Source organism: Lissotriton helveticus, chromosome 4_1 (assembly GCF_964261635.1).
Source record: "Lissotriton helveticus chromosome 4_1, aLisHel1.1, whole genome shotgun sequence".
Classification (NCBI taxonomy): domain Eukaryota; kingdom Metazoa; phylum Chordata; class Amphibia; order Caudata; family Salamandridae; genus Lissotriton; species Lissotriton helveticus.
The window spans coordinates 1,815,305,955-1,815,328,733 of record NC_136063.1 but is presented as its reverse complement, the minus strand read 5'-3'; positions in this window follow the sequence as shown (position 1 = coordinate 1,815,328,733).

The window sequence follows — 22,779 nt, the reverse complement described above, 5'->3', positions numbered from 1 at the left end:
TAAGTTGAGGGGTCAATGGAGTGCATGAGTGCAAGCATTGTACGCAGGGTGTTTGCAGTGGAGCGTTCCGGGATGAAGCCATATTGGTCTGGGAACAACATTTGCCATTTTGATATTTGCCAAGGGGCTTACCTTGTGGGCTGACCGTCTGTCTCCCTCCCGCCGCCGCTCCAGCTACACTGAGCGGCCGCTGTGTGGAGGGAGGCCTGCAAGACTACACTTCCCAGGCTGCCTGGCGGCAGAAGACGCCGCCGCCCGCTTTTCGCGTGCCAGGAGGCACATAAGTCACTGCTGAGCCCCGGTGGAGTGGGGAACAACATTTGCCATTTTGACATTTGCCAAGGGGCTTACCTCGTGGGCTGACCGTCTGTCTCCCTCCCGCCGCCGCTCCAGCTACACCGAGCGGCCGCTGTGTGGAGGGAGGCCAGCAAGACTACACTTCCCAGGCTGCCTAGCGGCGGAAGACGCCGCCGCCCGCTTTTCGCGCGCCAGGAGGCGCATAAGTCACTGCTGAGCCCCCGCGTCGCGGGTCCGCACGCGGGCAGCGCCGGGAGAAGCCCGGGACAAGGGCAGGACCGTCTGTGGCCGTCTGAGGCCAGAGAAGGCCGGGCTGGGCCACCCCCCTTAGCTGCAATCATGGGTAAGCGCAAACACCTGGGCACTGATGGTCAAGGGGTTAAAAATGCCAAAGTTCCACGAAAGGCTGATACTATTATATCGTATCTAACGTCAGTTGTAGGCGCTATCAGCCAAAAAATCGCCAATGCTGAAAAAGAGCTACAACTTGACAGGGCGATTGACTCGCATATCCCAGATACACTATTTGTTTCTACAGAGGCCCCGAGTGAGCGCGTACACGCGGAGGTGCTATTTAGTCAAGAATCTGTGCTCCAAGTTCCTCTGCTAGTTTCTCTAGAGGGATCCTGCCCCAACAAACCCTCAACTTCGGTCAGAACCAAGTCAAAAAAATGTGTTGGGAAAGCTAACCACCTGAGTCACGAACATAATGATGACATTCTCGCAGACTTGGGGGATAAAGTGGAGGAACTGTTTATTGCACGATTAGAGCCTCTGTTGGTGGGTATTGGTAAAGACATTGTTGACTGTCTGAACACATGTGTAGTTGGCCTACTCAAGAGGTGTGAGAAAATTGACTCTTTCATAAAAGAATACCGAAGCCTAGACTGCCACAAGGCGAGGGACTATAAAACTGTTGAGAACCAAGATACAGAGCCCATGGTATGCTCAGGGTTAAATGACCATCCAGGGAATCCACTCCCCGATGTGTCTCAGAAATCCTTGTCATCAGCAACTACTCTGGATACGGCGAGAAGTGGCACTGGATCTCTCACTACACTTCCAAGGGCTGAACCTGCTATAAAGAAAAACCATAACGCACAAGCTCTGTGCCCTAATATTTCCAATGTCGCATCCAAGTCTTGTAGCCCCAGGTTACACCTTCCACCTGACGCTGCTCCCTTCGTGGCAGTGTTAACGGGGGTTCCTCCCCTAGAGTACAAGGGGAGAGAGTCTACTGAGGAGCTTTTAGGTAAATCAAGGGAATGGTGTAGACACTACTCAAGTGGGGAGGGCGATATATCATCTTCTATATCATCATGGCTAGAAGGGTGGGGTGGGTAGGTCACGGACCTAAGAACATCACCGGTGACTGTATTGTTGTAAACTTTGGTGGGAAGAATATGGACGAAAGATTGTTCTGGGATGGATCTGATTTCTTAAACAAAGGAATTAGACCACTTCCTCTTGGTTTTTTCCATCCTCCACGGGGTAACCAGAACACACGTCTCCCAGCTCAGAATGTAACAGCAATAAGAGATACCCCCACCCTAGGACCGTGTGATTTTGCTATGCTCCCAGACAGTGGTGTTTCTGCCCCGTTACCTTTGCATCCCCCCTTACCTCCAGTGGCTTTGCAGATTCCTGAAGTCACACAGAGCGGGGGCTTGCTATTGTCAAATCGTTTTTCTCCCCTGCTCTAGTTAGAAAATTCTGATTGACTACATAACGCATGTGGCACTAGAAATCTGAGTGCCCCTAATCCAACTAACAGAAACTCCTGTAGAATACTTAGTTGGAACATCGCTGGTAGCAGATCTAAAATCCATGATGAGAACTGGGTAGGATTTGTCACATCTTTTCATATAATAGCCCTCCAAGAAACCTGGGACACAGCAAATAGTCCTTTTTTAGACGGGTACATCCACTTTAGTATTCCCGCAAAACCTAGTATGGCGGGGAGGGCAAAGGGTGGATTAGCATTACTAATCTCATTAAACATAAATGGGTCAGCAAAACAACTAGAGACAGGCTCACCGCATTGTTTAGCAGTAGAACTACTGGGTGATAACTCCCCCACTGTTTTATTTTTAAATTTTTATAATTCACCAGCAACTGTCAGTCCCAATCAACATCTAGAATCTCTCGGGGAATTCTTAGAGATGTATAGAGCAACACACAACAGTTATGAGGTCATCCTCTTGGGTGACTTCAATATACACCCATGTCCCTTGGTGTGCACTACGGCAGAAAATGGGGGGCCACCCTATGCATTGCCCACGTACTTTGAACATACAAATCAAGGGGATGTTTTGGAGAGTCTCCTGGCCTCCTTTAACCTTTATGAATCAAGCTGTTGTGTTGACGAGCCTAGACGCCCCACGTTTAAAGGTAAAGACACAGGATTGGTTATTGATTATATTTTTTTATCATCTTCTATTTTATCCATGATTTTAACTTATAGGGTAGAAGACTCTACTTTTAGCGATCACAACCCTGTGACATTGGAGGTTGCTTTAGGGCGTTTATTGGACTTTAAAGATATTGCGGTCACATGTGCCATGGATCTGACAACTAAAGATCAGGGTAGGAGGCTGAAATGGTCCAAAGTCACTCCGATCACCTTTTTACAAGATGTGCTGGCCAAGGTTGAAGTAGAGGTTGGTATTTGCTTAGATAACACAGCCTGTAATAGTAGGACAAATAAGGCATTTAATATAATATGCCAACAAGTGAATACTGATCTAACGGTTAAAAGTAAACCAGGCGTCCAAAGATGTAAAAGATGGTTCGATTCAAATTGTTCTAAGGCACACTCTGCTCTCCTAAAAGCGCTGAAGGAAACACCTAGATATAGAACACAGATAGTTTTCCTTAGGAAGCAATACAAACAGGCCATTCAGGATCGTAAACGTCAGATCAAGGATGAGGCATGGAGTGACCTTCAATCAGATGAAGTGTTGTGGGATAGTTCTAAATTCTGGGCGGTCATTAACCAGCCCTTTTTCTCAGGGGTGGAGAACCAACGTGTGGAATGCATTATCCCAGATGAACAGTGGATTGACCACTTTGGAAGCATCTATAGTCAGTCAACCCCATGTCCCACACAGGAGTACTTTTCCTTCCATCATGCAGGGCCAATTTTGGCCTGTGAGGAGGAAGATGTGGAAAAAGCCATAAACGAGACACTCAAAAATAAGGCCCCGGGCCCGGATGGGGTTCCTGCGGACTTATACAAGTGCGCACCAAAATTTTGGCCCAAGATTTTGACCAACGTTTTTAATGCCTCAAGAGAAAACAACTCGCCTGAGTCTTGGGCAAGGTCTATTATCGTACCAATATTTAAGAAGGGCCAAAGGGATGATCCTGCCTGCTATAGGCCTATTTCCCTAATAGACTCTGCCGTTAAAATCCTGGGCAGAGTCATCCTAGGTTGAATGACAACATGGCTGGAAGGCAGAGGAACCCTGTCCAATGCCCAATACGGCTTCAGGGCTAAGAGGAGCACATTGGATCAATGTTTAAATCTTCATTTGATCATCAGCAAATACACAATAGTGAAGGAGGGGGCTTTGTACATGGCCTTTATGGACCTCTCCTCAGCATTCGATCTGGTCAACAGGTCGAGGCTGTGGAGGGTCCTTTTGGACATGGGCATCGACCCCCCCTCTTGTGGGTTTTCTAGCAGACCTTCATTGCGGTTTACAGGCCTCTGTTAGAGTCACCCGGGAGGGAAGGTGCACCAATCACTTTAAATCGAAGAGGGGGGTGCGGCAAGCATGCATCCTTGCCCCCCTCCTCTTTACACTATATATAAATGCACTCGAGCCAGCCTTGGCCACCCCAACGGTGGACGTCCCGCGTGCAGGGGAGACCTACATCCCGGTCCTCTTGTACGCGGACGACGCCGTTCTTTTGGAACGCACTGGGGTGGCCCCTAATAGATTATTGGCCTCTTTCAGCGACTTCATGACCTCGTTAGACCTGAAAATTAATACCCAAAAATCCCAGGTCATGATTGTCGGAACATCTAGCAGGAAGAAGAAATCAATAACTTTTTTTTGTACAGGCAAAGAGGTAAAGAGGGTCCCGATTTTTACCTATTTGGGGGTGATCTTTGATGATAGAGGAACTTGGGGTGCCCAACATAAGTCAAAAACCAACGCAGTAGCAAGATCAGCTGCAGCCCTGTTGAGCTTTGCTAAAAGGATGGGGGCGCGACCAATGGAGGCTATCCTTAAAGTATATAAATCCAAATGCTTGGCTATAGCCACCTATGGTTCTGTGATCTGGGGATATATTAAATCTGACAACATCCAGACTGTGGAAAATAAATTTTTTAGGTCTTTGCTTTCCGTTCCCCAGTCCACTCCCACTTTTACAATACATACAGCGCTAGGCATGGGGTTTATAACAGACCTAATAAAATCTGCTCCCGTCATCTGTTGGTTAAAAACCTGGCTTAATTTGGAAATTTCTTTCAACCATCTGATTCTCAAAGACTGCCTTGCACTGGACAGAGCCCAAAGAATCCAGTGGCTGGTCTATGTCAAATCAATGCTTACAATGGTGGGGCGTACTGAGCTCTTCCATTTTCCTGACCGCATTAAAAAAGAGGATGTCATGGTGATAAAATCTGCACTGGTAAACCTGTTCGCGGCAGAGCGGGAGGAGACTGAGATGAGAAAACCACTTGTTACAAGGAATTATGTACTTACAACTGTCCCAGGTATTGAACCATATCTTATTCTTGTAACCAGACCATTTCATCGTTTTGTTTTAACTAGATTCCGTTTTAACTTGATACATTTTTTGCTCGGTTCTTACACCAATTGGGAGATCCCTGCTAACGCCAATCCATGCGATTGCGATAATTTTTCCACACAGGATACATTACATTTCACCATGTTTTGTGAACACTATGCACAAATAAGGAAAAAATATCTGTTACCTATTTTGCGGGAGGCGGGCTTTTTACAGGTCAGACCAGCACTCCTGTTTTTACAACTTTTATCGAGTGCACGTGTAACATTCCATGTAGCAAGCTTTTTAGTGGCAGGTGTTCACATAAATAAGAAGCGCTCTAATTTACGTCACAGACATACAATAATTGAATCATGTTTGTAGTGCCATTGCCTTCTTAAAACCATGTAGATAATTTGTCAAACAGAATCTTTTAAATTTTTAATTGAACTCATGAAATATGTTCATTTTAAATATGAAATGTTATTTATACTCTCTATGTTTATAATTAATTGTAATTGTATGTAATGCCGTATTGTTTTGTATGTGATTTTTTGTACCCTGTGTCTTTTTCTGATTTTTATTAATCGAATAAAAGTGATTGACTGACTGACAGTGCTGCGCTAAGTTGAGGGGTTAATGGAGTGCATGAGTGCAAGCATTGTGGGGAGGGGTTTTGCAGTGGAGCATTCCGGGATGAAGCCATATTGGTCTGGGCATACATTTGCAAGCAGCAGATGCAGTCGGGTAGCAATCAGTTTAGCTAGGATCTTGTTATCTATGTTTATTAATGAGGGGGTCTATAGTAAACACAATTGGCGGGTTACCAGGTTTAAGGATAGCGACCGCCTCGCACAGTGAGGGAGGCAAATGCCCAGTCTGTTTAGCTTCCTCATACGTGGCCTGTAGGCGATAGCCAGTAGGTGATGGCCAGCAGCCCTGCATACTCTTTATAAAAGGATGTGGTCAATCCATCCAGCCCTAGCACTTGATCCTCGGGAATGCTTTAGATGACCTGCACTATGTCATCAACCATGTAAAGTACATTTAAATAGTCGGTGTGTATCCTCCAAAAAATCAGCTGTAGAGATTCAAAGTATTCTTGCAGAGTGGAGGGGTCCTCAAGTGTAGTTGAATGGTAGAAGCTGGTGTAGAAATGTGTAATGGAGCACATTACATCTTCAAGGGCTGTGTGAGTAATCTGTTGATTGTCAATCTGTGGTATGATGTGGTTGGAGGTGCAGGGCTTACTTAGGAAACCAGCCAGAGTTGTCACCAATCAGGTGAGCTACTGCAAATCGCCCGAAGCACACCAGCCTTCTTAGAAATGCTGTTGCCTCGTACAATGAACTTAAATGCCTCCCATAGTGTTGAAGGAGAAGGAGACCGATGGCTAATTGTAAGTGAAGTAGTCAATGATAGACTATTTCATGAATTCCCTGAATCTGGTGGTTAATATCGCCAAATACCACGTTCTGACCATAGGACAACATACAAATAAAGTTAGAACTTTTCATTGTAACGGGGTAGAGGTCACAAGGGTGGAAGTTTTTACATACCTGGGAGTTCTGTTCGATGAGAGATGTTCCTGGGCTCCCCAGCTTATAGCTAAAAAAACGCCGTGGGGAGATCATCGTCAGATTGGGAGGCAAGACCTGTGAAGCTATTCTTGCCATTTACAGGGCGAAATGTTTGGCCATTGCGACATACAGTACAGCCATTTGGGGGTACAAGCAAGCGGTAGGGGTGCAGAAGGCAGGAAATAATTGTTTCCGCTCTCTGTTGTCCATCCCCCAATCCACCCCAACCTTTGCCCTCCATCAGGAACTGGGGATTGGATAAGTGTCTGACTTGGTGAGTTTGCCCCCCCTGATCTGTTCGATAAAAACTTGGCTGAACCATGAACTTACGTTGAATCACCAGATTTTAAGGGAGTGTGTCGTCCTAGACAAAGTTAGCGAAATACAGTGGCTGTCATATATCAAGGCTATGTTTTTTAAACTTGGGCGACCAGACATTTATTACGCCCCAGACAGAATTATGAAAGCTGACTTAAAGTGTGTCAAAACACACTTTTTGAGGTTAATGGGGCAGGAACGGGAGGGCGAGTAAACAAAAAAACCTCTGGTTAGGGCCCATTACTTATTAATTTTATCTCCATCTATAGAGCCTTAAGAATCGTGACTAAGCCCTTCCACTGCGGACTCCTGACCAGATTTCTTTTCAACCCGATTCATTTTTCATTGGGCAACTTTTCAGGTTGAAGTAAACCAGAGGACTCAGCCCAGTGTAAATGTGACAGTTGCTCAATTCAGGATACTACGCACTTTATATTATTCTGTGATTTTTATAGAGACATCAGGAAGAAGTTTTTAATATCACTTTTGAGAGGAAAGGGTTTTTTACCGGTCAAACCAGCCTTACTGTACCTTCAATTATTGGACAATCCCTGGAACATTTTTAATATTGCTAGTTTTCTTGTAGCTGCTGATCGCATGAGGAGAAAAATATTCCCAGCGATGATTGAATCATGAATTTTATCCGAAATCTAAAATACTATGAAATTGTTCTATCTGAGATATTTCTCTTGTTTTAAAAAATGTTCTTCTTTTTATTTTCCTGGTTTCACCCAAATGTACTGTATTGTTTTGTGTCTTGTATGTGTACTTTTATGATTTTAATTAATCAAATAAAGTGGTTTTGACTGACTGACTGATAGCCGTTCTGATTTTATCTCTAAGGACAACACCTCTGAGTGCATTTAGAGGGAGTCTCCAAGTGAATGCCCACAAAAGGGCAGGGACAAACTGCGGGAGGACTGGAGAGTGATCTGACAGAGTCTTTGGTATACGATCTTTGTTGGTGGTCCAAAAAGATGTTTCTGGAAGTCAGCCAGTAGTCAATCCTTGACTTTGTATTGTGCACCAATGTGATGCATGTACCTTCAGAGCCATGTAGGTGTGTCAGTCCCCATACATCTAACAAATGGTTATCCCTTATATTGGCATAAAGCTGCGCATTGGCGCTAGGGTGCGGGCGTATGATATGACTGGATCGGTCCACCTGGTTGTCAAGGATGATATTAAAGCCATCTCCCCAGAGTAATGACCCATTCCCACATGTACAATCTGGTGCCACACATCTGTAAAGAAGTCAGGGCAGTTGGTGTTGGGCCCATACATAGAAGCTAGTGTGACAGGATTGCCACATAGGGTGCCATGTAGGACAGCAATCTACTCCCTCTGTCACAAATAACCTTGTGTGTCTGCCACATTGCACTTTAAGGGGTCATTATAGCTACGCCATGGGCATAGTTCGAATAAAAGGACGTGTGCGCCTCGGCCATCCAGCCGCCCAGAGCAGTGAGTGATATTAGTCAAGAAAGCTCTTGTAAGAAAAAAATGTCAATGTGGTGCCTATTTAAGTAGGCAAGTACTTGTTTTACATTGGTCCTCAAGTCACCATATGCTCCATGTTAGGCACCTATTTATCACAGCTGGAATTAGGACATGGTATGCACTGTTGATCTGGTGCATGGTATTGTCCCCACCTACCTGTGGAGTATGATGCATCGCAAGCATGAAATTAGCTCAGTTTGTGTCATGGCAGCCCGTACTGAACAGCCCCAGTTCCTCTCCCCACACACTTATCACCCCCACACGTTGAAGAACCCTTAACCCACCCCCACCCCACTTCTTATAACCATAGTCAGTAAACATGGATGGAGACGTCCCAGGGGGTCACCAGTGGCAAAAATACAAACCAATGTTGCAAAGGTGGTTGGCTGAGAGTGGGAGAATGAAGATACACAAGGGGCTGCAGTTTAGGCAATGTTACTATTAAAGGTGGTAAAGCTTTGTAGTTGTTTGACATGTCAACATAAACCGTATATACTGAGGTTTTATGGTGCACACCGTACAGCTCTGTCCCATCTTCTGTAGACGAGAGGGCAGCGTACAGCAGTTTCTGCAGTGCAGTATGGAAAAATCCTTGACATTTTCCAAGGCAGAGAATGTAGACGGTGATCAAGCATTGTTGATGAGGTCTCTGATCAATTCAGAGCGAGGCAACACTGAGCTCATTTGCAGGGGTACCATCAATGTGCGTGAAAATGTAAACGCCACCTTCAGATATGTAGAGTAGTAGTTATTGCCGTTGTGGCTGGATAGATTAAGGAGTATGTGACACCGACATTTTGTAGGATACTTTTTATCGGCAGAAGCTCCTGGGAGCCAACTGGACAGCAGGGGTGAAATCCAGATAGATGGAGATGGTGGTGCTCTGTGGTTCAGTAGATTGGATCACAATAGGTCTTGCTGGTGCCCTGGGAGGAGACTGTTGGGCCGGTATCCTGTGGGCATACTCTACGATGAAGACAGGAGATAGGGTGTCTCCAAATAGGGAACGTAGCATAGGCTCTACAAATGTTTCATTTTTGGCCATAGAAGTACACTGATGTATCCCAAGAATTCTGAGATTGTTGCATAAGGAAAGTTTTGTTCTTTATGACCTCAAGGACCTTTTCCATTTGCAGTAGGCGCTCATTAGCTGTTGATTGGGTGTCATTAATATCGGTTACTCGGGTCTCCAGGTCCTTTACGTGGCCATCTTGCTTATCGAAATCACACCTTCATGCAATTGTTAGAAATAGGGCCTCTAACAGGCAGAGGTCTTCACCCTTTCCAAGTAGGGACCACTCTAGTCAGGGCAAGTCAGATACACACCCAAATTAACATGTGTTCACCCTCTAGAGGTTTGGCATAGGGCAGTCAGGCTTAACGTAAGAGGCAGAGTGTAAAGTATTTGTTTAACACTTATATTACAGAAACTCAATGAAAATACTTGTGCAAAGTCGAGATTCGGGCCGACTGCAATGGAGGGCAGGCTGATGGCAGACAGGTCACACTGAAGAACTTTTGTGCATGTCGAGAGTCTACTGCATCATTGTCGAGCTGCGCATAGAAGGTCCTGCATCGTCATCAAGCTCCGATGAACTGAATGCAAAGCTTTGTCGCGGTTGACCCACGCAGGCTGTGGATTCTTCAATGAATAGCCTGTGCATCGGAGCGACACTGCGTCAAAAATTCTCACTCATTTGAGACAGTGCATCGGTTTTAGCAGAATCAGCTGCAGAACTCACTTCTGAGGCCTGAGACTGGAGGGGGCACCTCAGGCAAGGGTAGAACTCACAGATGGCAGAGGCCAGCAGGAATGCAGGAAGTCTTTTGTATCCTTGAGACTTTAGAACACAGGAGGCAAGCCAGCAAACCTTTGGAGTCACTCTGGGTTCAAGTGAGAGGAACCAGAACATGTCCTCTGCAGGGCAGAAATCAGCAGGCAGCAGGACAGCTCACCAAAACAGAGAAGCAGTTAATCAGAACACTCAGTACAGCAAAGTGGCAATCCTTTCAGCATGGCAGTCTTCACTCTAGCAGAGTTCTTCCCAAGTCCAGTAGTGTACTGAATTGATAGGGCCAGAGTCCTGGTACTTATACCGAAAAGTGCCTATGATGTATGGGGTGACTTCAAAAGAGCACTCTGAAGTCCACAAGGATTCCTTTCAATCTAGCCCTGGCTCCAGACTACCAGTAGAGGGTAAATCCGCCCTTTGTGTGAGGGCAGAACACAACCTATTCAGATGGAATTATGGGCCACCTCTCCTCTTTCCTTCCCATGAAGGCTATCAGTATGCAGAGGAATCTCCTGTCACACCAAACCCTTCCTGTGCTGTGGCTGTCTAGAGGGAAAGCACAAAGTGCAACTGTTACCCAGTCCAGACGTGTATTGGCTGTCAGGCACAAACGTTTATAAGCACAGACAACTGTCCACTTTCTAAAAGTGGCATTTCTAAAATAGCAATGTGAAATCCAACTTCACCAGTAATGAGAATTTCTCATTACCATTCTAAACATATCACACATGGCAAAGCTACTATTTTCTGATCAGGAATTACCACTTAAAAGGATATAAGGGAATTCCCCATGCTAGCCTCTGAGAGGAGTAGGCCTCATAGTAGTGAACAATGAAATAGGCTGTTTTCACTACCATGTCATGTTAAACATATAAGTACATAGCCTACCTTTTACTCACACAGCACCCTGCCCATAGGTCTACCTAGGCCCTACCTTCATGGTGACCTATGTGTAATAAAAGAGGAGTTTCAGGCTTGGCAAGTAGTTTTAAATGCCAAGTGAACCAAAACCTACAAAGGAAATCATTGAATAAACTTCAAGTCTTACAAAACGCAGTGGCTCGTATGCTGAAATTCCCTAGATATCGGGTGGCCTCCAAAGCCATAAAAAACTGCATTGGCTCCCGCTAAAGAAACTGATTGCCATTAAAGGCCTTTGTACAGTCTATTAAGCTCTGCATGGCCTTGGTCCTGCCTATCCAAAAGATAGATTTAGATGGTACCTTCCAGGAAGGAGTCTATGCTGCTGCTCAACAAGATATCTGGTAGAGCCCATGTACAGACTGGCTAACTGGGAGGCAGGAGCCTAGTAAGTTGCACAGCCCAGAACTCAAATCAGTTACAGTTGGAGTTAAAGGTGGCCCCCTCTTTACTGAAGTTTAGAAAGGATTTAAAGACTTCGCTTTTCAGGCATGATTAGTATCCCGGTTTCTCCTATCATTTTATTTGTTTCTGAGCAACACCAAGATGCCCCCAGGCATTTGTTTGCACTTTATAAATAATAAATCAATTCATTTGGAAGTGGCAGTAAACTGCACGCACAGGCCCTGTAGTGGCAGTCCCAAGACATGGTTAAGAGGCTACTTCTGTGGGTGGCACAAGGAGTGCTGCAGGCCCACTAGAGTAGCTTTTAATTAAAAGGCCCTGGACACATTCAGAGCACTTTACTAGGGACTTCTGAGTAAATTAGATATGCCATTTGGGTATGAGCCAACGCTACCATGTTTTGAAGGTGTGCAAATGCACTGTATCACTGTTTAGCAGAGATAAAGTGCCAAGAGTCCCAAATCCAACACAACAAGGTCAGAAAAATAGGTACTTACCTTGGTTCTCGAAGCTCCTTGGAGTCTTCCGGTCAGAGTCCCGTTCTTCCTTGCAGTTGGCATTCCACTTTCTTGGTATAGTTTATATCGTGCTGCTTACATGAGTATTTACTGGTATTTTGTTGATATCCCGGGGTAGGAGATATACCAATGTGTTAGCGATTGTGTTGTGTAATAAATAATTATTTATAAAACACTGGTTCTTTTTCATCTAACCTACATTGTCAATTAAATTTGGTAACACAAGCTGCGTTATACTCCTTCAAGATAAGCCTGAAGGCTGCTCTCCACAGCTACCACTTTCAGAGCTTTCTACGGTTATCAAAGACCTCTAAAATCACCACAAGGGATGCCTGGATTAGAGCAAGATGCATCACTCATGTGAGTGCACGTCATATGCTAAGCCAGCCTCCTACAGACTCTAGCCACAGATTCCTTACCTTAGAATTATCCCCATGTGTCAGAGTAGACCCACATTTATTTTGTGAGCAGAGCCCTTTGCAAATTGGTAGGTGCAGTCATTCCGCTCCGTGTGGCGTTTTCCACGCCAGAAGAGCAGTGCCTTTATAGGCACCACCACAGCATGTGGATGAGTTTCTTTTTGAGAAGAACACTAACCACTGGTGTTGAAAATGAGTGCCCTGAATGAGAAAAAGCCTTGTCCGTAGAAATCTGTTTGCAGAGAGGATGGATGGGTCGGTAAAGAGTGTGCGGACAGATAGAGTCTTTAACAGATATGTTGTTACTGAAGGCAAGTAACTTGTTTATGTGATAGAGACTTCTAGCCACAGATTCCTTAACTTAAAATATATTCCTGCAGGACTGAAAGGGCAAAGTGCCCTTCCAGACAGACCAGACTGTCCAGGCAGTAGTGCTTGGTGAACATGTGAAGGGAAGGCCATGTTGCTCCTTGGCATATGTCCAGGACTGGAACTCACCGTGTGTCCTAATGCAGTGGACACAGCCTTGGCTCTGGTTGGACTGAGCATATAAACTCTCAGGGGGTTGACTCTTTGACAGTGTGTAGCTGGTTTTAATGCAGATCACGATCCATCGTTTCTGCACAGCCTTCCCCTTCTTGGCTCCAACATACCTCATGAAGTGTTAGTCCTCCACCTGGAACCCTTTCATGCGATCAAGAAAGACCACACTCTTTTTGGGTACAGTGGATGCAGTCACTCCTCTTCCTTGAAAAGACACAGCACTGCATAAAGTGTAGGCAGGGTGATGGACTTGCCTACATGGAAGTGACAACTTTGGCAGAAAGGAAACTCTAGTGTTAAGATTCAGCTTATCTGGGAAGATGGTTAGGTACAGAGGCTTAGATGACAAGACTGGGAGCTTACAGACCCTCTGGGCAGACATGTTTACCACTAGGAAGGCCATCTTGATGGTAAGGAGCCCGAGAGGAGAGTTGTGTAGTGGCTCAAAAGGACAGCACATCAGAAATGTGAGTACTAGATTGAGGTCGCACTGAGGGAGGTGGAAACATATGTTGAAGATGATCCAGCGCCCCTATAGAAAAACTGTCTCAACAAATCTACCCAACACCATGATACTCACCATTAATCATAAATCACTTACAAGGCCCATAAACTAATGTGACAATTTTTGGGCAACTGAATCATGTGACCTAATTAATCAGAACCTATTCACAAACTATTTACACATTTATATACATCTGCAGTTTATCATCTCTTACCATAGTTTTTATGCAAATAACATATTAATTAAGTCACTAAGGTAAATGGATCAGCTGATAGTAACTAGACCATGAATAAACAAGGCTAGCTTGTCGAATCAAAATCTAATTTATTAATTTTATTCTTCAAAGGAAAGGCATTTTATTTAATAAACCATTATTTTATTAGCAAATAAGCAGCATTTAATGTAGAATAATCATTTAGACTGACATTTTAAAGCAAAACAGTAAGCATGTTTAAGGCAAAATAACAGTTTCCAATCCCTCAAACTATTTCCCTAACTATTCTTTGCTCCACCTGAAAAGGAAAAATCATTTAGGCCTATTATCCTTACGTGCGCCAAGAAAGTTCAACGGCACGACACGCCCTTCTGGAATCGGAAACCAAGAAGCGCCCTCCTGTCAAAGGGGCCAAGTTTTATATCTTTTCTGACTAGCTAATCTCACTAAAATGTATTCTTTCCTTTGCCATCCGGAGTTCCTATTGGCTGACAGATGTCAGTCCATGTCAGCTCATCACGTTCCCAACCCAAAACCGAGCCTTTTCTTTGACTTCATTGTCCGACAAAATACATGTCTTTCGGCTTCCTCGGAAATGCAACATTCTTCAACTAACAGACTGTTACTTCCTCAGCTTGGCAGATTTGCCGCATCCTGTCCTTGATTTTGTCACACTCTGAGCACGTCCTGCACAGAAGTCATTCATCAGTTTTTCTTTGACAACTGTCGATGTGGTAAAAGTTTCCACTTCAGAATACGTGCAGGGCTCCATTCTGGACAGGATTCTAAACACCATCTTTAAAACGCTAGGCCTTAGACCTCTCCAATGGAAACTTGTATTCAAACAAACGCAAGACATTAATTAATTAGAGAATTGAGACCCATTCTGTTACCCACCCCCTTTGCTAATTATTAACCCATTAATTTATGTTACCTAGCTTAAGCACAAGCCACAGAATTCTCCATAAACTGATGTCACATAAAGACGAAAAGACATAACATAAGCACACAAATAAGCACATGCCATAAGTTGAACAGCCGAATTTAATACTGACAAAGACAATAGACAAGGTTAGTTTATTATATTCGACACACTTGCAAGATGCAACATAAAGCACATAAGTTAGTCCCTCGTGTCATGTAAATGCATTTTAATCTAGGTTGGTTAATAATTCACCACAAATCAATTAGTACGGTTATTTATTATGGAAGTTTAACTTTGCGAGTCAGAACAAAATATTATTCTGAAACCCGCTCCATCAAAGACCTTTCACAAATCTATTTACAACAGGGGATTTGAACAGGTACGTTCTGGCAACTGTGGAGAGGTTAGATTGGCAGAAAGATTTCCCTTTAAGGTGCCCAAAGCAGAGCCCTGTTGGGCAAGAGAAAATAAATAGAAGGGCCTGAGAAAGGAGAGCAGAAAGAGGGTCAACTTGCTGTTCTATGCATCATGCCATGAACTTGCTCCAGCGGCAGGTGAATACCCTCTTGGTGGAGAGACGCCTGGCTGCCAAGATAACATTGCAGACTTTGGGCATCAGGTCAAAATCTGTCAACTGTTACTGCTCAATCTCCAAGCGTGAAGGCGGAGCATTGACAGGTTCCGGGGGAGACCCCTCCCGTGCTGCTGTGACAGAAGAGCCTCCCGAAGAGGCAGCCTCATTGGAGGACTGGTGGTCAACAACTCAGGACCCCAAACACTCCGAGTCCAGTCCAGAACCATGAGGGTGACATGGGCCCAGTCGGTCCTGATCTTTAGAAATCTGGGCACGAGTAGTATGAGAGGAAAGGCGTACAGGAGCACTGAGTGCCACTTGAGACGAAAAGAGTCTCAGAGAGAAAGCTGTGTTAGAAACTCTAGCATGTAGAAATAATGACAGTGAGCGATCTCTGCGGTGGCGAACAGATCTAACCAATGCTCGCCCCTCTGCCGAAAGAGACCTTGCACCACCTCTAGCTGGAGACACCATTCGTTAGCCACTAGGCATCTTCGGCTGAGTTAGTCTGCTCTGGCGTTCAGAAAGCCCTCTAGGTGTTGTACCACCAGGGATATGGCCCCACATTCCAGCCATGTTCAGAGGCAAAGGGCCTCTTGATAAAGGGTCCACAACTCCACCCCGCCATATTTGTTGCAGTACCATATGGCGGTGGTGGTGGTGTCCACGAACACCTGCACTAGCCTTTCCTTTATGGAGGGTAGAAAGACTTAATGCCAGCCGGACTGCCCAGAGTTCCAGTAGGTTGATGTGGAGTCCGTATTCTGCAGGAGACCAGAGGCCTTGATCTACACCTCTCCCAGATGGCCGACCCATCCCAAGAGTGATGCATTTGTCACTACTATCAGATCTGGTTGGGGAAGACAGAGGGTTCTGCCACTAACAGAATTGAGGTTCGTTAACCACTGATGCAGATATTTTGCAGTTCTGTCAGAGAGCTGGACTATGTCACAGAGATTCCCTTGATGCTGCACAAACTGGAATTTCAGGTCCCACTGTAGGGCTCGCATATGCTAGCAGGCATCTGTCACAAGAAGGATGCAAGAGGCCATGAGGCCCAGCAGTCTCAGAATTAGTCACAATGAAACCTAGGAAAAAGGTTACACATCTGTATCATACCCTGAACATCCTGGACTCGCCGTTCGGGAGGATATGCCTGAAACAGCACTGTGTCCACAACAGCTCCGACAAAAGTAAGTGACTGAGAGGAAGTCCCGTGTGACTTCCGCATCTTGATAGTGAACCCCAGTAAGTGCTGGAGGCCCATTGGAGTCAGCTGGTGGGACACAACTTTCAACACACTGAGGTAGTGGAGGGGAGGTCTGGCCACCGTAAGTCCTCCCTAATTAAAAACTTAATCACAAAAAGTGACTTGAAGGTACAGGACAAAGTCCAAAATGTGACCACAGAATTCCAGTCCGAGCCTAAGTGAAGATCATTCTTATTAAAGAGGAAACCTCACACATTTGGGTCATGCTTCATCATCAGCAACCTCTTCCCACCCTGGAAGGATAGTTCCTCCAGGACGAACTCGACCGCCTGATTGACCCTGACAGCAGGGGGTTCTAAGTTGAAAACTAGTGGACAAAGGCAGGACCGAGATTCATTAAAAATACCTTGAGGTTCCATGCTATATATCACCTTTAACAGTGGGGACCTCAGAAATACCTAAAAACAGAGTTGAGACGGTAAATCTGAGGACATTGGCTCAAATTGTCTCTCTAAACCAACATGTTTCTGCCCTACTGGTTAGCCTTAACAGGTCTGGGGCATTCTTCAGGGCGGTGGATCCCTAGCTTTCGCAGGCGGACTAATCGCAGAGACAAATCTACTGATAAACAAAGAAAACCTAGGTGAATTTCTTCTTTTTCAGAAATTGAGAGGGCCGAGGTCTAGGATAGGATGAAGGGTGCCGTCCTTTTTGGGCACCAGATAGTAGCAGGAATAACAACCATTACCTACTTCTGGTGACGGCACTCTCTATGGTTATTTGGCCAAGAGAGCTGCCACTTCCTGGCAGAGTAAGGAGAGATGGTTCTCTCTCAGCCAGTTGCAATAGGGTGGCATGGGTGGAGGGGTAGTCATGAAGGGGAGGGAGTAGCCCCTTTGGACAATATGGAAAATCCAGTGGTCTGATGTTATTGACTTCCAGTGGTGCAGGTGAAGGCATATCCTGCCTCTCACTCGTTGCCCATGATGGTTGGAGGGTGAACTAAAGAGGTTTGAAGGCTGCGGCTGTGAGGGGGTTACTGGACAGGTCAGACCGATGGCTGTGCAACCCATGGAGACAGAGGCTGGGGAGCCTGAGTTCTGTGGTGGCTGGATGGGTAAAGATGCAGCTGAGGCCAAGGACCTGACCTTAACTCTGTTATCTTTGAAGCGCTGAGTTCGCCTGGTTTCCCAAAAGATAGGAACCATAAAAGGGAACATCCACAAGTGGAGCTTGGACATCCCCTGAAAAGCCAGTCATCGTGCCTTAAGGTCACAGATGAAGAAACCGCTCTGCCTAGGGAGTCGGTCATGACCAGTCCACATCGGACCTTGAACTTGTCTGCATCTCTCCCATATGAAATAGCACGGGAGAGTTTGGCCCAGGCCTGCTCCGTAATCATGGACAGCATCCGCGCAACTGAATCAGAGTGCATAGGAGTAATGGCCCAAAAGGCATGCAGTGTTCACAGACCGCAGTGCCAGGCTGGTGGTAGAAACATTTCCTTGCCAAAGGTGTCCTGCCTCTTGGATTTCTTATCCGGTGGGGTTGTAGGGAATGCACTAGGATTTACATGGGACGTGGAGGCTTGGACCACCAAGAAGTCTCGGGTAGGATGTTGTGTGAGGAAATTAGGATCCCCTGGGACGGGGCGATGATGGACAATCGTCCTGTTCACTGGATCCCCTGTACAGGGCTTCAGCCAGATCCCAAGTAGGATGTTTGTAAGGGCCTCATTAAATGGGAGAAGCGGTTCTGAGGGGGTCACTTCCAGTTGATGCAACTCTGTCAAGAAGTTAGTCTTGACTGGCACTGAAGACCCCTTCTTACCCCCATAGTAAAAGAAGCTCCCTCCCTCATAGGCACAGTAGGAGAAGAGACCAAGGCCAGCCAAAAAATGACTGGGTGAAGCGCTCTCTAGAACTGCACAGAATGGCTTGGAAAGAAAACTGACGTCAGAGCACTTACTTACCTTCGTTAACAATATATCTGTAAGAAACATTAATAGTGATAGATTCTTTACCTTAGAATTACCCCCAGGCGTCAGACTGGATCCGGAAAGTTTTCGTCAACAGTTTCCCTGCGCGTCGGTAGGCATCGTCATGCAGCTCCACGTGCGTTGTTGGCGCCGGGATGACGTCGCTGGAGCTACTTAGACGTGCACACGCGCGCTGGCGTCAGTTCTGTACACGACTTTCTGAACCAGGAACGCAGAGCCATGCAAGAAACTGACCACTGGTGCCATGAAACTAGAGCCCTGAAAGTGATGACAACCCTAGAACTCATTTCACAGAACGGGGAGGATGGGTGGGGTGGTTAGGAATCCATCACTACTAATGTTTCTTACAGATATATCTTTACATAAGGTAAGTAACTTGTGCATCTGAAAGAAACACGTAGTGATAGATTCCTTACCTTAGAATAGATACCCCAGCTATACCAACCCCGGTCGTGGGTCTGCGAACCAAGATCACACCAGAAAGTCCTGGAGAACAGAACGGCCAAAGAAGTCTCCATCCGGACTTAGGGGTAGTGCTTGGTATACCTGTGCAGCGAGGCCCACGTAGCTGCCTGACAGATGTCATGCAAGGGAAAGCCCCATCCCAAAGCAATAGGGGCTGCAGTCGCCCTGGTCGAATGGGCGCGTATCCCCGCCGGAGGCTCCTTTTTAGCCAAAGAATTACAAGCCTTAATGTACAGAACGAACCACCGAGAGACTGTCGGCTTGTGCACGACCCAATCTTTCTTGGCGGCCACGTAGCCCACGGAGAGCTGGTCATCCACCCGGAACTCTTGTGTGCGGTTGAGGTAGAATGAGAGCGCACGTTTTGGGTCCAGATGGTGGAGCCTCTCTTCCTCTTTTGAGGGATACAGAGGCGGAAAGAAGGTGGGCAAAGTGATGGTCTGACCGATGTGAAAGGCAGTGACATCCTGTGGCAGAAACGATGGATTAGAAATGAGGATTTAGAAGAAAGAGCCTGCAGATCACTCACTCTTCTGGCAGAGGTGATGGCAACCAGGAAAGCAGTCTTTAAAGTGAGAAGACAAAGAGGACAGTTGTGAAGTAGCTCAAAGGGAGCACACATCAGATAGGTCAGAACCAGGTTCAAGTCCCACTAAGGCATTATGAAAGGAACAGGAGGGAAAAGATGAGTAGTGCCTTTTAAGAATCTATTTACAACAGGGGACTTGAAAATGGAAGGCTGATCTGGAAGCCATAAAAAGGCTGAAATGGCTAAGAGATAGCCCTTGACAGTGCTCCGAGCAGAGCCCTGCTCGCTAAAGCGGAGAAAGAGAAGGACCTCTGAAAGAGGGGCAGAAAGGGTATCCACAGCCTTTGCTGTGCACCATGCCACAAATGTATTCCACCTACAGGCGTATAGCGCGTATATTAGTGGAGGGACGCCTGACTGCCAAGACAACATCACAAACTTTGGCAGGCAGGTCAAAATACGTCAACTGCAGCTGCTCAAACTCCGCGCAAGGAAGTGGAGGCTGGACAGGCTCGGGTGGACGATCCTCCCCTGCTGCTGCGACAGAAGGTCCTCCCAAAGAGGCATTCGGAGCGGGGGATCGACCGACATGCTGAGTAGCTCGGGATACCATACTCTTCGAGCCCAGTCCGGAGCCACAAGAATGACTCCAGCCCGGTCGCGCTTGATCTTCTTCAGCACTCTGGGTAGAAATGGTATAGGCGGAAAGGTGTATAGTAAACCGCAACTCCACTTGCGATTAAAAGCGTCGCCTAGCGAGTGCCACCTTGGAAATTCCAACACGCAGAACTGAGGACATTGCGCGTTCTATTCAGTGGCAAATAGATCTAAAGAAGGCTCTCCCCACTGCTGAAAGAGACATTGCGCCACGTCCGAGTTCAGATGCCATTTGTGATCCATCATGCACCGGCGGCTGAGTTCGGCCGCCGTGGCGTTCAAGAAACCTGTGTCTTATTACTGGACCCACTCGATATTCTTGATTCCTATATCCTCTCCTCATCACTAAGAGGACGTTGGTGTGCATACTTGATATGGAATAATCTTAATTTAGATGGGGAACGACTCATAGGCTACGGATCCGGCTATTCACTGGCTTCCTCCCTGATGAGATTGATTTATTCAAGTTTTCAGTGCCCTGAAGAAGCCCGTCTCAAGGACGAAACGCGTCGGCTGTACCGTTGTGAAAAGTGATGTTTTTGACCTCGTTTTAAGTTATTGAATTTGGAATAAAAAAAGAAAATTTGGAAGAACATCCGTGTTGGATACAGACTATATAATTGTCCTACCTTGGAATTGATGTGTGGTGCACCTGTGCTTATGTTTTAAATTGTTAGGTTCCTATGGGAACTTGCATTGTGACAGTGGGTGCGATTCAGAGTGTAGAGGGGCTAGAATACCAGAGGGATAGCAGCTCAGGTGCTGTTGAGTAGAGGGTTCCACTGTCAGGTTCGCTTTTCTTTACGTGGAGGTGGACTGACCAGCCCGCTGGCCCCCAGAACCGCCTCAGTGGTTCCCAAGTCCACGCTGAGGTTGTTGCTGCGCAGGCCTGTGGCTCTGTTATGAACGTGTTGGGGCACCCCTTCCGTGGCCAAGAAAGGAGCGAAAAGAAGGTGGAGGAGGCAGAGTGGCTCAGAGGCCCAAGGACTTGGCCATAGCCTGAGAGTCCATAAAGCGGCCCAACGTACTATCCACTTTGTTGCCAAAAAGGTAAATGCCATCAAAGGGCATGTCCATCAAAGTTTTCTGGACATCCCCCGAGAAGCCAGTTGTTCTCAGCCAGGCATGGCACCGAAGCGCAACCGTCGTGGAAATCGCCCTGCCTAGCGAGTCGGCGGTATCAAGCCCACAACGTATGGTGAACTTAGCTGCGTCCCTCCCAGCTACAATAGCCTGGGTGAGTACTATCTGGGCCTCCACCGAACAGTTTGGCAAGACCTGCGCAACCGTGTCACACACAGAGTGGGAGTAACGGCCCAAGCGGCATGCGGTGTTCACCAACCGCAGCCCTAAGCTGGCAGATGAAAACAGCTTCTTGCCAAGCTGCTCCAGCTTCTTGGATTCCCTATCCGGGGGTGAAGAAGGGAATGCGCTCTGGGATGCGGAGGCTCGGACAACCAAGCTCTCAGGGGTGGGGTGTTAGGAGAGAGAGATGGGGGTCGCCCGGAGATGGCATCGGGCCACGTTACTGTCCACAGGAGCCCGTGTTGGGCCTGGACCAAGTGCCCAAAAGAGCATCAGACAGTGCATCATTAAAAGGCAGCAAGGGCTCCGAAGAGGTTGCCGCCAGTTGAAGCACTTCTGTCAGGTGGTTAGTCCTGACGGCCACTCTAGGGAGTTTGAGGTGTAGAGCCTCGGCCGCCCTACACAACACCACTGCGTAACTTGCTCCCTCCTCCGTAGCCACGGAGGGAGGCGACAGCATGCCAAGGTCAGGGGAGGTGTCTAGACCACTGGCATCCCCCAAATCCTCTGTCCAGTCCAGATCATCACCACATTGTTGTGTTGTGGTCCTCCCCTTTCTCCGAAGTCTGTGAAACAGGCTGAAAATAAGGACGGACGGACATAGGGGTAGAAAGGCCCCATCTGCTTCTGAATCGGCGTCAAGTGACGCCGCTCCGGCGCCGCGTTCGGTTCAGGACTGAAACCGGGGACGACGTCGGCAGTAGTACCGGACGACGTCGGAGGTAGTGCCGGAGGCGGGGTCGACACCGGTGGAGGTGTTATCGAGTTAATCGGTGCCGCCAGGGATCTGAGCCCAGATCCAGGGGGGTCCTGCGGTGCCGGGGCAGAAGTCATCGGCGTCGGAAGGACAGGACCCACAGTTAGGCCAGCAGGCCCGAAGGCGCGCCCGCGGGGCCAGACGGCCCAAAGAGTCGGGCCATGGCAGCAAGAAACTTTTGCGCCTGTGCAGGCGTCGCAGAAGGACCTGGAAAGGGTGGGTAGACCGGCGGCGACGTCGCAGGCTCTGCTGGAGCCATGGGATGGCACCACCCGTGCCCTCCGCCGCTACAGGCGAGGGGAAGGCGAAGAGCGATGGCGCTTCTTCAACTTCTTCTTGGAATGCTTTGACTTACCTGACCCAGAGTGTGCAGACTTAGATCTAGAGGGACGATGGTGACGGCTCCGCGACCGGTCCCTCGACCTCCCACAGGACCGGGACCTTGAGCTGTGTGGAGCCGACTGCCGGACTTCCAGCAACTTTCGGGACCGCTGCCGCAAAGTCTTCGGCGCCATGACTTTTGAGTTGTGATCGTACCCGAGGCAGTAGAGACACATGCGGTGCGGGTCCGTCACCGACATCATGCGGTGACAATCCCCGCA